At 34.7% G+C, this 18,534-nt stretch overlaps 1 protein-coding gene across 1 annotated transcript in view; it reads left to right on the forward strand.

Moving 5' to 3' along the window:
- Positions 1–18,534, forward strand: part of LOC106460019 (putative thiamine transporter SLC35F3) — a 54,249-nt gene that overhangs the window by 15,599 nt on the left and 20,116 nt on the right. The gene's annotated exons all lie outside the window — the stretch shown is intronic.

The raw sequence follows: 18,534 nt of genomic DNA on the forward strand, positions 1-18,534 counted from the left end.
GTTTACACGTTGCAAATTATGATCACCGGAGTGTTCGTGAGGCACCCAAACACCTTCTTTATGGAGTTTTACCATATTCCTTAGATGTTTATGTATCGTTTCATGAGAGACATGCAATTTCAGGGCCATTTCACGAGCCATTACATTTTTTAAGGCTACAGTCACTTGAACAAAATTTGCTGAACCATCGTTTACACTTACGAACGTTCAAAACATTTCAATAAACTTCTTTGATATTCTTTGTGGCTACAGAGGAGTTCTTTCCCTTTTTGTATTCAAACAGCATTACAAGCCGAATGTATTTTTTGTCGTGTGCCATCACCATAAGGGATTAGAGTATACTAAACTTTACACATTATAGAGACTACACTAATCTGACGTTTAGGCGGTTCGTTTAACTATTATACGTGATGTACGTTTTTTGGAGGGTGATTAATGAAATTTTTCCAAAACGCGACATTAATTTCTTGACGACCGAATATATATGTTCGTCCATCACATATGAAGATGACAGCCGTCCTACATCTCAGGGTTTTTGACGTACTCATGAATGACTAATAAGCACAATCCTTGCAAAAATGATGAACTTATCTGAACAGCCGAATTTAAACCAAGGTCTTCCACAGCTCGTCCATACTCATCCAATCGAATGCCTTGGTCAGGTCTACAAAGATGCAGTAGAGATTAATGTTTTGTTCTGTGCACAGTCTTGGATCTGTCTCGCTGCAAAGATCATATCCATGGTCCCTTTTCCTTTCCTTAAGCCACATTCATTGTCTGATGCGAACGCATCTACTATGTGTTGCATGAAATGTTTCAGCATTGTTCTAGCAATATTTTTCCAGCAATTACCAGCAAAACAATACCCTGGTGGTTGTCACAGATGTATTTGATTTCCCCTTTTTCTTGTACAAGTGGACAATTGATGCATCTTTGTATTAACGAGGGATTTTATCTTGAATCTACATCTGTTGGAACAACTCCATCATGCAATGTATAAGGTGATCTCCACCAGCCTTGTATGTTTCGGCTAGGATTGAATTAGAATCAGGTGTGATTTGCCATTAGACAAGACCCCAAAAGGCATTCTTAGTCTCAGTAATAGTGGGTTTCCTTGAAAGAACTTCAGTGGTGGTATGCTGAGGGAGATCATTGATATCTTCACTGATGATTGTTGATTCCCTGTTCAGTAGGTTGTTAAAGAGGTCAACCTATCTCTCTAGAAATTTGGTTTTCTCACTTAACATGATTGATCCATCTGAATCCATAACAGGCAAAGAACCTGCATGCTGGGGAGCATACACTGTCTGCAGTGATGCACATAACTGCTTTGTTTTGTTGCTGTCAGAGAAGGACTGGAGTTCAGCAGCTTCATTGTTCCACCATTGGGAACACATACTTTTTAGTTTGATTTGTACTGTTTTGTAGATGTTATGGTATACCTGTCTCTTTGATGGTGATGACTTATCATTTGGCTTGGCTAAACATAAGCAATGTTTGTCTTGGAGCAAGGCTTCAATGTCCAAGTCATTTTCATTGAACCAGTTTTGATGTTTAAAAGCTGTTGGGCCCAAGGTTTCCGAGGCTACACTATGAACCACCTCATTGAAGATGATCCATTCAAACTCAGCATCACCAGAAAATGTGTTAGTTGCACAAAAATGGGATTCTACAGATTCAGCAAGGTGTTGTTTCTTAACTGAGGTTTTCATTATACTGACATTCAGCCTTTTTTGTTTTTTAATTTGGGGTCTTATAACTGGTTTTACAAGGAAGTTGAACTTTGAAGGAATGCATTGATGGTTTGTTCAGCATTCTGTTTCTCTCATGGCTTTTTTAACTCTAACATCTTGAATGTCGATCTTCCTGACAATGAAATAATCTATCAGATGCCAATGTTTATAATGAGGATGTATTCATGAAGTCATATTCTTATTTGGTACACAGAACACTTGTTGTTGATGACAAGATTGTGCTCAGCACATTTTTTTAGTAAGAGAAGGCCATTAGTGTTGCATTTACTAATGCCTTTCTTGACTATGATGCCTGACTAGGTCTGGTGATCTGATCCAACACGATATTTGAAATCATTGAGAAGGACAAGCTTTTTGGTACCGAGGGATAATGAATTCTAAGTCCTTGTAGAATTTGCCTATGACTTCATCTGGGTTAGTCATCGTTGAAGCACATGCAATGATAATATTTGCATGATACTTAACAGCATGAGGCAGTCTCAAGGTTATGAGGTGGCCATTTACACCCTTAGGTAAACTTTACAGCTGATCGATGATGCTTGACTTGATGCTAACTCTTGGCTTTCTTCAGCACTTCGAATACTATAGAAGAATGTATAGCCAGCTCAAGATTCTTTTACTGATTGACTTCTATAGGACGTGTTTCACTCAGAGCTGTGATGTGGATGTTGTAGCATGCGAGCTCTTTACCAACCGGGGCAGTACTTCATTCTGATTCCATGTTAATATCACTGTCCCTTAGGGTTAGTGTTCAAATGTTCCACGTCCCGATATTTAGTGGTTGGAAGATTTTGTTGTATTTATTCTTATTATTTTGACTGCAAAGTAGGATCTCTGTCAGTCTCGGTCAACTGACCAAAACTTAAGTGAACCAGGCAATTTTTAGGACACTTTTTCTAGTCCCTTCTTCATTCCATGGAGATGAGTAGTGCAATCCTAAAGAGATTATGCTTAGTTACTCAGGAGACTGCTTAATGCCAATGTTGGTTCATTTGAGTGGAGAGTGAGCACACTTCCTGAGCCGCCTATGTGCAGGTCCGTAACGTGCATCTACCAGTCTATCCACACATGCTGCTCCGCCGCTCGCCTATCGTCACAAGCCTTTTGGTGGTGGTTGTCTGATATGCAATGGCATCTGCTCGTAGGTTTGATTAAAATGAAAAAGGGTTGTACGGAGCCTGCCTCACTTTCTTGTCCTGCTCCATCTTAGTCCAAGTGGCAAGACAAAGTCTAGATGTCTATAGATGAAGGAAGATGCAGAGAACGGCCTGCATTAGCTAAGTGCCCTCATACCGGTGGCTTAAGTATTCCACAAGGCTTGCTATACTGCTTTCATACCTGGAGAGTTAGCATATCTGCTTAACCTAATCTGCTACAGCAGCCTTGAGATAAAGGGTGAGTGTATCCCGAGTGGGTACCGTTGACCAATCACAGAGTGATGGTGCTCATCTGTCTTCTGATGTTATTTCCTCCATCAAGTGTTTCGCTACTCTCCTCAAGCACTCATTCGTCCGAAGGCGTTGGTACTTTCTGAAGTTGTCAGTATAACACTGCCATCCAGCACTCGGCCTTTAACCAATACAGGTTGTACCGCTTATGGCCACAGCGATAATAGGCTCAAGCCTGACCTGACCTAACAAACTATAGAAACCAAAGGACAGCAAATATGTTAATAAATTTGACTCGTTTAACACAGGTTTCTTGTTTACGAACTATACATGATTAATTTTAAGCACGTTATGTCAAATAAGGGACGTTTGTTAAACCGAACTAAGAATAAGTGTCTATTTACTCTCAGAAAAACGAACAGGCTTTTATCTCATTGAAACTCCTAGTTAGGCCACACCGTAATGTTGAAAGAGTTATTATGTACTCGAAACAAACTTCATTAATAATTTATTAACCAGTTCAAAACGATATTGAAATTATTAGTAATACCACGACCATTTCGGATGTACATATTAAATACTTTCTGACGATATTAACTAATAGACAGAGTAATATATAAATTTGTTGTTACTGAGATATTTCAGTAAAGAGAACTTTTACTTACATACATGGAGTTATATTGATTCATCCTTGCCACCAGTGAACTGATCTCTCATGGATAATGTTTCCAAGTTTGTAAAGGATATTCAGACAACATCCAAATACACACACATATATATATGCATTTTATCGATCTTAGAAGCTAATAATAGGTCAACCACACACTGTAAAGCAACGCGTGCATACTTGTATGATTGTAGTTTTTTTTAAAGTTGAGTATTAACCTTGGTATGTATATATTTCACAATCTCACTGTAAACACCCACACGTTCTAGTCAGCTGGTTTTATAATTATCTACCGTTGGACACTACTACATTAAAATATTTATTCTTTGTTTTAATGAAGTATAAATGACGGTTTCCTTCAACTGGTTTTAACCAGTGTCTGCCGAAAGTTACCAGTTAGTCAGTTTAAAGAGGTAAGTACATATAACGTTTGATTTGTAAAACTGTATTTCAAACTACAAGCATTCATAAAATGAATATAGTGATTTTATTCTATAAATGTAATTTCGTTTTTACCAACTTCTGTTAATAAGTAGTTTTCTACGTGTGAATTACTTAATATTTGTGATGTGTTTCGTATTCTTCCAAATTTTGGTAGTAAACTGTTTTTGTACTTAATTGTCTTAATATGTACAATCTTCCACCGTTCTGACAACTTCTCTCATCGAGCTGTTTCATACTTACTATTTTTATTGTGAGTTGTCTTCCTCTAAATTCTGTTGTAAGTAGCTCTTTACTAAAGTTTCTTAATGTTTTCTACTTTTTTCTAATTATTCTATTGTTTCCAATTTTGCGACACTTTAGTAATAACATGTCGAGTGTCATATTTACTGGAAGTTACTTTACGACACTTCAGCAGTACCATGCCGTGAGTAATATTTATTAGAACTTACTTCGCGACACTTCAGTAGTATCATGCTGGGAGTCATATTTACAAGTACTTTATTTCGAGACACTTCAGTAGTGCCATGCCGGGATTCATACTTACAGGAACTTATTTCGCTACATTTCAGTAGTGCCATGCTCATGCAATGAGTCATATTTAGGAGATGTTAGTTTCGCTATCTCTTTTGTTTTTGTCAGTATTCACTCCGTATTACAGCTGCGCTGGAGGAAAGCAAAGTTGTTGTTACCATGTTGTTGTTTTTTCCTGTAGTTATAGATTAAGCCAGTAAATCATTAAACTAGTTTGATAAGCTTCAGTTTTAATAGAATGTAAAAAAGAATTCTTACTTGGTAGAGACTTATCAATATTTTCTGTTTTGTTCGCATAACAACTGCTAATCATAATTTAGGGTATGAAATAATCATTAACCTTGTTGCCGATAAACACGGGGTTTGCTTGTTGGCGATAAACACGAGGTTTGCTTGTTGCCGATAAACACGGGGTTTGCTTGTTGGCAATAGACACGGGGTTTGCTTGTTGGCGATAAACACGGGGTTTGCTTGTTGGCGATAGACACGGGGTTTGCTTGTTGCCGATAAACACAGGGTTTGCTTGTTGCCGATAAACACAGGGTTTGCTTGTTGCCAGTAGACATAGGGTTTGCTTGTTGCCGATAAACACAGGGTTTGTTTGTTGCCGATAGACTTGGTATCTACTTCCATGGTGGTGTTGTAGCTATTGCTTTACGATTTTAAGAATAGCTACACAAAAGCAAGCGGTCGGAGAAAACTTTATGAGCGTGTATTTGTAATGACATTTTACTTTAAACAACGTGAAACATTTTTTAGCGTCCCCAAGTTTTGAAATGAGTACTAATTTAGCTTTTGATAGAATAAAAAAAATATCAGTATAAACACACACACACACACACACACACACATATATATATATATATCTTTCACTGTACTCAAAAAAATATATAAGGTTATTCCAAGTATTATCTATTAAATAGGGTTATCAGTTAGAGTTTTATATTTTTGTATATAAACATACGTTTATCAAATTTATTTGGGTTAATGTCTTAATAGTACGTGCAAGCACACTCAATACTCAGGTAATAACTGTAACTAAACATATATTAAACAATCCTTACATCATTTCAACAACGTTTAATGTACTCGTATGTAAAATTTATATTTCAGCACAATGGGAATAACTTGACGAAGTAATCATATGTAAAACAACCCTTCAAACACTTATTTTAAAATTTTGCAATGTACTCGTATGTAAAGTGGTAATACCTTGCTGAAGTAACCATAAAAAAATTCCCAAATCAGTTGATAACTACTTATATCTAATGTTTATTGTATTGTGCTATACTCTAGAAATTCTAACAGAAAACCTTTGTCAGTTTCACTATCGAACTACCAGCTGAAATACAGACAACGTTTCTTCTTAACAGCACACAGGAGAGTTCCATACTATTGTGTACAACAGTAAATTTCCTAGAAGTATTCCCAATAGCCTGAATACCCTAATATCACATGGATTGCACTTTCTTTGTTATTGTTACAGCAACTGCTAACAATGTCTTTTACTAAAAATTGTACTAATTAGGGCGGTTAAATCAATACAAAAAGTATTTTGAATTATAACAGTAGCTGGTCTTTCACCATGCAGCTACAGTAGACAAACGTTGTCTTACAAAATATGAAATACGTATGTTTGTATTGGCTGAATACTGAAATTCCGAACTGTGTACGTTCTCATCAGCTCACTTAGAACTTTTGTGGAGAATATCACCAAAATAAGGTCTGGATACTGGTGTGGATCATGTTAACCTATACACAGTTGTATCTTTTTCATAGAAAAAACGAATTTCCAAAATTTAGCTATCCAGCTAGAAATTAATGAAAAGTTATTATCCGTGTGAATTAATGTAAACAGTTTGTAAAACAAAAAACAAAAAAAAAAAACAGGTTCAGAAGTATTTAGGTTAACTTACATGTAAAATTCTCAGTGATAACGATTTCTAAAACTACTTACCACTGTGCAATAAAAGAAATTGAAGTAAATTTTTGGAGGGTTAATAATTAAGTATTAAAAACTGTAAAAAAAATTAATTATTGTGATATTTCATGACACGTTCCACTGAAAACCTTTTCAATTTGCTAAATTCGGTGTTACATTGTAACTTTCTCGCTCTATCTGTTCTTTTACTGTTATAACCTAAACGGTTTAAAATTTCATTCCCTGAACATATAAATTTAAGTTTGTTGTTATCAGCTCAAAAGTAAAAACGAAACAACCAAGAAAGAAATGGAGATTCGATATATTCATCTTCTTTTGCATTAAATCACGATCAACTAATGGCAATGATAACTTTCGATGAATTTAATAAACAATTTTCTAACAAGAACAAATCTAGTAGACTTATATATTTTAGAAGATAAGCTAGATTGAAACTAATGTGTGCTTATTAATCTATATACCAGACAGTCAGGTATGCTAATATAGTTTATCAGCATAAGATGTTTCTGAAGGTGTTAGTCAGTTTTTAGAATACGTATTAAGTGATGAAATATACAGAAAGTATAGGACTATATAGAATACCCTGTAACAAACCAAGCTACAGGGTTGAATACGTTATATAAAAACGATTTTGCATTTAAAAATTAACAAGTTACGTGAAAACCACAGCTGATATAAAGCCTCGATGGAACAGCATGTATCAGAACTATATTTTTATATTGTTTGGCGTTTGTAGGTAGTGCGATGTCACCGGAAGTTGTTTGCTTTTGTAATTGGTATATAGCAGCTCTTATCATGTAAAATAATTATATACTAAGATCATAAAGATGTATTATGATCGTAGATTTAGGATTTTCAAGACGGGGATATCCCTTATTCTTAATGACATTGGAAAACAAAGTAATGTGGATAAGTTGGGGCACCAGGACCATCAAAAAAGAGACCTTCAACAAATCATGTATCCGAGCCGTGGTAAACGAAGCATTGTCTTGTAACAAGTGAAAATCCACGAACACAAAGGTCAATGGCAAAAGCTGTCTACGTGTAACATAACCAAGGAATATCTCCACCTGGAAAAGAGACCAACAGGATATGGGTTCACCGAGATACCTCCCATTCAACCGTCTCACAACTCAAGCAACCTGAGATGAAATGGGTATTTAGGCTATTCCCCACGAAGACATACCGCGTCAAGTTTCTGGACGCAGCGCTTGTGGATTTCTGTACTATCGCACTGTTGAAACGGTCGCTGGAAAACCATCGTCCTTGTACACTCGATGGATTATGAAAACCTCATAGGGAGGGGTAGTGTGCTTTGGGTATGACGGTCTGACTACAGAACCTTTTGCAATGAAAACTACAAAGCGGGCTATTGTAAAAATGAATGGTCGTCAGCTATAGCATGAGTGGATGTGGCGACATGGACTGTAATGACGTTGTGAGGCTGCAAAATCGACTTAATATAACGTATTCATCCCTCTATAGATAATAAAATAAAAGAATCTACTTTTTTTACAAATAAACTTTTATATAAAAGCTGCATAGTGTCTTTGCATATTTTTTTGCAGGGTTATAAAATTTACAAGACTTATAGTGTTTAGTTTTCATTTTGAAATATTTCAGTATTAGTAAACTCTAATGGCTTTAATTCTGAAATTAAAATCAGCTGTATCTCTGTTTTTAACTTCTTTTTCAAAGTTGTATGTCTAAGAATGATACACATAATTTTGTAACTTTACTTAATTTTGTAACTTATATTACAAGGATTATATTTGTAGTAACTATAAACATAAGCCCGTAGCTGTTATTCTTATTATCTTGTTTTACAGGATGTCTTCTGTAGATATCATATGAAAAATCCCGTAGTTCCACTTCTTATTACCCATTTTTACAGGATGATATCTGTAGATATGATATGTAAAATCTGTAGCTCGTATTATCTTATTATCGTATTTCTGTAGCTATCAAATGTAAAATCCTGTAGTTCTACTTCACATTATCTTGTTTTACAGGATTATTTCTGTAGATATCACATGTAAAATCATGTAGCTCTGCTTATTATCTTCTTTTGCAGGAAGAGTTTCGGTAGATATCATATGTACAATCATGTAACTCTACTTCTTATCACCTTGTTTCTTTCAATGATGATATCTGTAGATATCATATCTAAAATCCTGTAGTTCTACTTCTTGTTATTTTCTGTTACTAGGATGATATCTGTAAATATCATACAATATTATCTAATTTATTATTAATGTGTAATAAACTATCATGGTGCTAAAAGGAAGGAAGTCTTTCGTTTACTTCTGTCAGGTTTATTTCAGACAATTAAACTCGCCTTTTTACTATACTGGTCCACTACGTCAGAATATATCTATATAAATATAATATTACTGTCTGTTGTATGTCCATGTAACTACTTCACAGGGTGTGGATGGATCTTCACCAAAATTGATATGGAGATTAATTAGGTCTATGCGGAGGTACATACAAATTTTCAGTTTTGCATTTTGCGGTATTCATGAGCGTTTTTTTTTTACCACTACTTCGCCCCTGTTGATAAATCTTCACCAAAGTTGGCATGAAGATTTGATGGGTCCATGCGGAGATACACGCAAAGTTGTGGTTTCATATTTTCTGTTTTGCAGTTTTTATGGGCATTTTTTACAATAACATTCATTAATCATGAATTTACATAACATCCGTTTAGGGTATGGGTACTCCAGCTAGTTGGAAGTAAGTTACAACTCTGTTCAAAGGACGAAGTCGAGTTAAAACGAAGTCATGATGTAATCTTTTAACGTGCCCAAAACCTACAGTTTATTTTATTTTTCTTCAATATAAATAAAGGACTATTTGCATGATAATCACGCTCGTTACTATCTTTGTTTGCTATATCTTCAGAATAATTTAAATTATTATTTTAATTTATATAAGAGCCGTTTATTTTACAGTGCATTGTAATTTCAAAGTTGTACGACGATAATGGGGTAAACATAATATTTTTTACTAAGTTATACCAAACATTAAGAATAAGTTTTATCGGTCTAGAAAAACGTAACTAGTGTCTATAATATAAGCTAGGTTGTATAGTATGAATAATCTATGAAAAATGTGAGGTCACTCTACGAATTCTTCAAAATTTGAGTTGCTCCCAAACATTTTAAATATATTTTTTAAAACTTTGTTTAATAATTGATTAAAGACTTCAGTATTCTTTTCTGAAGTGAGAATTTTTTAGAAATATATCAAAGTTATCGTTTTTTTTATTTGGGAATTTCTTTTTCTTATAAAAACGTGAATTTCAGTGAAGAAAAGATGATGTAGAGCTCAAATTTATTCTTTGACGGCCCGGCATATCCAAGTGGCTAGGGAGCTCGACTCGCAATCGCGGGTTCGAATCCCCGTAACTTTCAGCCGCGGGGGCGTTATAATGTGACGGTCAAGAGTAGCCCAAGAGTTGGCGATGGGTGATGATGACTAGCTGCCTTCCCTCTAGTCTTACACTGCTAAATTAGGGACGGCTAGTGCAGATAGCCCTCGTGTAGCTTTGCGCGAAATTCAAAACAAACAAACAATTTATTCTTTGATTCGCTATTTCCGCTGTAGCAGACTAGTTTTGCTGAATTCAAAGCTCATTTGTGCTGCCAGTAAAAGCAAAGCAAATAAATACACTAGGCCTGATACAGTGGTAGAGTGCAAGCAGTTTGTTTAGTTTTGGAGTATAGTCCATGATGAATAAAGACTCCTACGTTATATTTTCTAAATGAAATTCACGTTTTGATGAGAAAAAGAAATTCAGAAATATATAAATGAATAACCAGTTATTCCGCAGAATAATAATGAATAATTAATTTTAACGGTATGTCATATGTTGTCCAAACACCTAAAGTATGTTAGGTTATTAGTGGTGAGAAAAGGACTATACATCAAAAAACACAAACAAATTATCTATTATTTCTTTGAATCATGAAAAAAAGTAAAAATTAATAGTATTATTTTAAACTATAAAAAAGTAAAAATTGGAAAACTTTTTAAAGCTGTCATTTTACCGATAGTTATCTAATTAGAGAAAGCAGAAAAGTGTGGGTAAATCAGAATGTTTAACAAATGCCAACCCACGTGGATTGTTTTTTTAGCGCGCAGGAAAAGTGATAAGACGTGTTAGAGCAGACGAACTTCGAACTTTGCAGAACTCACCCAGTTCGAGCCTCTTTACTTATTCACATGTGCTTGGATGATTTCTTTTTTTTTTTAGTGCAATCACAGTAACGTATTTGAAGCAAGTTGTAAGTACACGTGCTGCGTGCGTTCTTCTTCAAACACATTAGAGCGCCATATAATCTTTCCCAGCTAATGTGTTCCTTGTTTTGCAGTCCAATTTTATTACCGATATGAACGAACGTTTCCTTAACACGAACTCACATGCCTATTCATAAGGTAAATAGTGTAATAAAGCCCCTCTTAAAAATCACATCTTGTATGATCTATATATTATGTCTATGATATAGTACTGAAATCCTTAAAGGAAACATGTTTTGTTGATATATATATATCTCAATATAAAGAATATATATTGTGTTTGTGTGTGTTAGCATCCATCGCCCACAGTTGGCTAGTTCGATTATTGTATTTTTTGTATGATTGGAAACTGTCCGAAACTGGTGTACACAGTATTATTTTGTTTTAGGACTTTTAACCGAGAAGGGGAAAAAAATCATTCTCAAATAGGACATATTTCTACTTTTTGTTATCGACTTTTGGCTTTGAATTTAAGGACACAAGCATTAATAAGTTAAACGAGGGTATGCAAATATAATCTAATGAGGTCATTAGGGATTTGATAATAAAATGAAAAAGGAAGGGAGACATTATCTAACATTGTCCTTTTATACATTTGTTGTTTCATCAACGAGAACCATCAACTAGTAATTATAATATCCATTGACAATCGCCGGATCTGGAAGTTAAGGTCTGTTGAAGTTACATAATTATTGAAAATCGCATTCAGTTCGCGGTTTTTTGAGTTAGACTCTTAACTTAAGTGAATTTTGATTAAACTATAATTTTCTTGCAATGACTGTTCGGATACATGGTTGGTCTGGAAAAAACCTGTATCATTTTCTGGTTATAAGTACGCAGTTCTTGCAAAACTTCATTATATTATGGCTGTGGAGAAAATATCTTGCTTGGTTTAAGTAGGTCTTGTATAAACTACGTTCCGTAGGTGAAAGAGAAGATGGACATGTTTACACTTTATTTATAGTACTTGTTTCTGGAAGATTTATTTGTGGCTCAACGTTAACTACGGAATGTTTTATACGGACTCTTGAATATTAGTCTTTCCTTTACTAAAGAAATACTATTTTTAGATTTTACTGTATTGACGTATGGCGGTTCTGGTTAATGGAATGAAAGTGAACGTTTGTGTGAAAACTGCTAAAGGTTAGAAATGTTTACTTATTCGTCTTACTACGTACGCCTGCAAAAATTACTTCGTTTTCGAACTGTGTTGTATTGTGAAAAAAACATCATTCCATCGGTTATTACTGCAAGAAGAGATGAGTTACAATTTCGTCAAATTCATGGAGAAAATATATAAACAATTTGTACAATATTAGGAGCTGACTCTAGATGCAATCATATTTAAAGCGAGTGATCAGAGTCACAAGTCATAAATGTTGCTGGTAATCAAAGTGACAAGTCGTACTTCACGCTTGTGATTATTTTTACAGGTCACACTTGAAGTAAGTATTCAGTGTTACTAATGGTTCTTGAAGCTAGTGATCAGAGTCACAAGTCATAAATGTTGCTGGTAATCAAAGTGACAAGTCGTACTTCACGCTTGTGATTATTTTTACAGGTCACACTTGAAGTAAGTATTCAGTGTTACTAATGGTTCTTGAAGCTTGTGATTATTTTTACAGGTCACACTTGAAGTAAGTATTCAGTGTTACTAATGGTTCTTGAAGCTAGTGATTGGGGTTTCATATCACACTTAGTGTTAGTTATCAAGATTACAGTCATACTTGTTGTTAGTGATAAAAGTTGTAAGTTATACCCGTCCCTAGTGGTCTGAGAAACAGGTCATATTTGTTGCGAGTGATCACAGTTTGTTTGTTTGAAGTTATGCACAAAGCTACACACTGGGCTATCCGTGCTCTGCCCACCACGGGTATCGAAACCCAGTTTCTCGAGTTGTAAGTCCGCAGACATACCGCTGTGCCACTAGGGAGCTCACAATTAGTGTTCAAGCTTATTGCTAGTAGTCACAGTTACAAGTCATACTTGTTGCTAGCGATAAGAGTTATTTGACACTAGTGATCACAGTTACAAAGTATACTTGATGCTAGTGATCAACTTTACAATTGCTACTCGCTGTTACTGAACAGAGTTATAACTCATGCTTGTTGCTATTCGTAAGATTTACTTGTCATACTTGCCATGGTTCATGTCATACTTGACACTAGATATTAGGATTACAGTCACACTCACTGCTAATATTCAGGATTATGAGTCATACTTGTCGCTATATATGAGAGTTACCGTTCATACTTGTTGTTACTTAGTGGTTAGAGTTGAAGGTTATAGTTGACGACAATGATCAGGATTACGAGACATACTTGATGCTAGTGACCGGAATTAAAATTCATATTTGTTCCTAGAGATGAGAGTTATAATTCATTCTTGTAGTTAGTAGTCAGGGTTACAGGTCATTTTTAATACTAGTGAAAAGGTTACAACTCATACTCGTTGCTAGTGATTAGGGTTATAAAACATATTTTATGCTAATGGTCAGAGTAACAGGTCATACTTGATTGATCAGAGTTATAAGTCATCTATGTTGCAAGTTGTCAGAGTTACCAATCATAGTTGTTGCTAACGATCAGAGTTACAGGTCATACTTGACACCAGTAACCAGGCGTAAGTCATACTTAATCCTAATGATTAGGATTACAGGTCATGCTTGACGCTAGTGATCAGAGTTACAAACCATAGTTGATGATATTGCTCCAGGTTACAAACAATACTTGACGCTAATGATTAATATTCCATATCATACTTGGCACTAGGTATCATGGTTAGCGTCAGATGGGTTTTTAGTGATCAGAGTCATTGGTCATACTTGTTTAAATTATCAGGGTTGCAAGTAATACTTTATTTTAATACCCAGACTTACAAACAATACTTGCTTTCAATGGTCAGAGTTACAAGTCATACTTGTTAATAATGATAAGAGTTACAGGTTATACTTGACGCTAATGATCAGGGTTAAAAATCTTAATTAATGTTTGTGATCATCTTTACAATTCATTTTTGTTGCTACTGATCTGAGTTACAAGTGATACTTGTTGCTAGAGGTTGGATTTACAAGTAATACTTGATGATATTGCTCAGGGTTAGAAGTCATTTTTACTGTAAGTGACCAAATTTACAAATGATACTTGACGCTAGTGATTAGGGTTTCATGTCATAATTGACGCCAGTTGTAAGGGCTATATGTCATGCTTGATTTTAGTGAAAAGATACAGGTCATATTTAATGTTAGGATCAGGTTTACGTCTACTAACCAGAGTTACAAGTCAAACTTATTGCGAGCAGTCACAGTTATAAGTCATACTTGCTGCTAGCAATAAGAATTTAATATGATACTTGAAGCAGGTGATCAGAGTTACAAAATATACTTGACGTTGAAAATAAGGGATAATGCTAGAAATCAGAGTTGTATGTCACACTTATGGCTAATGGTCAGAGGTTTGAGTGATACTTAGTGTTAGTGATCAGTATTACAAGACATTCTTAATGCTAGTGATCAGCATTGCAATTCATACTTGTTGCTACTGACCAGAGTTATAAATAATACTTGTTGCTTGTAATAAGGGTTAGTTGTCATTCTTGTTGTTAGTGATCAGAGTTACAAGTAATAGTTGATACTAGAACTCAAGGTTACAAGTTATACATGAAACTAGGTATTAGGGTTGCAGCCATAACTATTGCTAGTGTTAAGGGTTAAGTGTCCTACTTGTCCCTAAAGATGACAGTTACAGGCCAAAATTGTTGCTAGTGTCAGGGTTAATGTTCATTTTTGATGCTAGTAAAAAGTATTACAAGTCATGCTTGTTCCTATTGATTACAGTTACAAATCACACTATATGCAGTTGATCGGAGTTGCAGTTAATAGTTGATGATAGTGATCAGAGTTACAAGTCATACTTATTGCTAATGGTCAGAGTTAATAGTAATACTAGATGTAAGTGTTCGGAGTTACAAGTCATACTTATTGCTAACGGTCAGAGTTAATAGTAATACTAGATGTAAGTGTTCGGAGTCACAGGTCATAAATGACGATAGAAATCAGTGTTACAAGGCATATTTGTTGGTATTGATCAAAGCTGTAATCTATATTTGACTCCAACGATTAGAGGTACAAGACATATTTGTGGCTAGTGACCAGAAATACAAGTTATACTTGTTACTAGTGGCCAAAGTTACAATTCTTACTTGATGCTAGTGTTTAGGATTACAAGTCATACTTAATACTAGTGATTAGGGTTAGGAGTTATACTTGACGCTAGTGATCAGAGTTACAAGTAAAAATTCACACAAGTGATCAAGGATTGATTAGATTTACGAGCCATACTTATTGATAATGATCAGAGTTACAATTCATGCTTGTTGTTAGCGATCAGGGTTACGGGTCATACTTAATGCAAGCGATCAGAGTTACAGGTCTTAGTCGACAAAATTATTCAAGGTTACAATTATATTTATCTGTATTGATCAGGATTATAAGTCATATGTGACACTATTATCAGGGTTGAAAGGCATACTTGCTGCTAGTGACCAGCATTATATTGATAACTGTTTCTACTGATCAGTTATAATCATACTTATTATTATTGATAAGAATTACAAATCAGTCCTGTTGCTACTGGATAGAGTCATACTTGGCAAAGGTGATCAGAGTTACAGTGATACTTGATGCTAATGATAAGTATTAAAACTCATGCTTGTTGTAGGTGATTGGAGTTACAAGCCATACTACTTATTGCTAGTGACTAGAGTTACACACCATTCTTGTTGCTGGTGATCAGAATTACATATCATACTTGATGCTAGTGTTCAAGGTTATAAGCCATACTTAATGAAGTGATCAGAGTTACTAAAACACTTAACACTATAGATTATGGTTTAATTTCATACCTGACACTGGTTATTAAGCTTGTAAATCATACTTATTTCTAGTGATTAGAGATACAGGTTATACTTAACGCTAGTGATCAGAGTTTAAAGTCATACCTGATGCTAATAATCAGAGTTATATGTCAAACTTATTGCTAGTAGTCACAGTTACACGTCATAGACGATTTAGAAATGATAATTGACGCTAGTGATCAGAGTTACAAGACATATTTAACTCTAGTAATTAGAGTTACAAGCTATACTTTGTGCTAGTGACCAGAGTTACAAGTCATAATTGACTCTAGTGATCAAGGGTAGAAGCTATATTTGCTGCTATTGATCAAAGTTACAAACCATAGTTGACGCTGATGATTAGAGTTACAAGTCATATATGTGGCTAGCTATCAGAGTGACAAGTCATACTCGTAACTGATAAGAATTACACGTCATTCTTTTCGCTATTGATGAAAGTTGCAGGCCGTACGTAATGATAGTGACCAGAGTTATAAGTCATACTTGTTGAAGAGGATCTGTATTATAAGTTATACTTGATGCTAGTGATCATGGTTACAATTCGTTCTTGTTGCTATTGGTCACCATTATGTTGGTATTTGTTGCTACTGATCAGATTTAGAAGTCATACTTGTTGATAGTGGTAAGAATGGTAAGACCAACAAGTGATAGTTGCTGCTATTGGTAAGAGTTACAAACAACACTTGATACTAGTGATCAGGGTTGCATGTCATTATACCTGTTGCTGAAACATAATAAATAAAGCTATATATTGTGATAGTTTTCCGTCTATTACCACGTGGTTGAAAGTACACACGAAACTTGTGCAAGGTACGACTAAAAGATCATAGATAGGCACGATAACTGTTCCATGTTCTTTCACATTGTAATCTAACTAAACATTAGAAGTGTTTTACTTCTTACATTACGCAATAATCGATCTTTATACTAAAGAAAGATTACGGAGATTAAAGATGCTTTAAATCAAATACCCACAATCAATCAAGTAATAACGATGATATATAAATTACATTGTTTAAGAAATGTACAATTGTACCGATACGTAGACTCTACGTTAGGGTGTCTCCAAAAAAGCACTTTTTTTTAAATGTCCTAATTTTCGGACCTAATGCCATTATGTGGATCGTAACTAAGCTATTAAGACCAAAATTGGCGTAATTGAAGAAAAAACACATTGCCTCAACCATCTTTTTGTTCAAGGAAAAAATCAATTCGTTTTTATTTTTAGGCTTTTTCGGATTTACTTTTGAAGGTCAAAATTTGATAAGATGTGTGTAGTGGCTCTAAAGAATATTATCTAACTTTAAACAATAAAAATTAATGTTAAAGTATGCTGAGATGTGCCTCAAAAATGTACGTATTTTCTAGTCTTTTTTTTAAAATTTGTAAATTATCTTCTAGATAAGTTTTGTTGAATATATCAAAAACTAAATGAACTATGGTGATAGTAATGATGATGAAAACTTATTTATATAAGTATTTATTCAGTGATAGAGACTCTTTCGAGCAACTGGATAAAGTTTTCGGTGAGACTCTACTACTTGAAACATGAATTGTTGTTGCTATCGATTATTGGTTAAAACCTTCATATATTCGCTTATGAGATGGATGTCTCGTTCCGCAGTACCATTAGTTACTAAAAGTCCTCTAACCCATTTTGCGGTCTTTGAATATTAGGGTCTTCTTGCAATATGATGGATGTGTTTTTTTAGTGAACCAGGTTGCAAAATCATTCAACACAGAGTCAAATAAAAAACCATAGTGAAGGATTTATAAGTGACTCAATATTATCCCTTCAACACCCTCTTGATATTCTCCTGGTTTTATAAAGATTGGTTTTCCTTTCGAGTAAATCCCTTTTTTTTTTATCTTTAATGTGCTTTATTTTTTCCAATTAGTTTTCCTACAAATATTTTGAAATACGTTCCAAAACATGATGACGACACCCTAAATAAAGTAAAGGACGACCTAGCTCTTTTCCAATTGTAATTGCCTCTCTTTTCATCCACCCAGTGTGGAAGCAGTTGTGTCGAACCCCATACCAACAATGTTGTCAGAAATATTATATTCTCTTTGTATACATAAATATTCTACAGCTTGTGATTGTCCTGTGCTATCTTTTATTTCTTGACAAGCAAAAAGTTTTCCTTCTGAGCATTCCTTTGAGTCTCCTGATACAAGAACTGCCAATCGATCTTCAAATTTTCTTTCTGCATCACAGCATATTTTACTGTCCCAATGCTCATGTACACTGAGATCGACAAAGAAATTGTGGAAAAAGCTTTGGAAGTTTTTGGTATCTTTCTCCTGAGATAGTTCCCTTCTGTTTTTTTGCAAACAGAGTGGGTTTAGAAGCAAAAGAGAAAGTGACTTTGAGATTGTGTGCTTTTAAAGATGAAACAAGGATTTACTCAAAAGGAAAACCAAGAGAATCTCATGAGAGTATTGAAGGGATAATCTAGAGTTACTTATAAGTCCTTCTCTATGGTTTTTATTTGACTCTGTGGCAAATGATTTTGCAACCTGGTTCACTAAAAAACATCCATCATCATTGTAAGAAGACCCTAATTTTCAAAGACCGCAAAATGGGTT

The sequence above is a fragment of the Limulus polyphemus genome, unplaced genomic scaffold, assembly GCF_000517525.1.
Source record: "Limulus polyphemus unplaced genomic scaffold, Limulus_polyphemus-2.1.2 Scaffold694, whole genome shotgun sequence".
In the NCBI taxonomy this organism is placed as follows: Eukaryota; Metazoa; Arthropoda; class Merostomata; order Xiphosura; family Limulidae; genus Limulus; species Limulus polyphemus.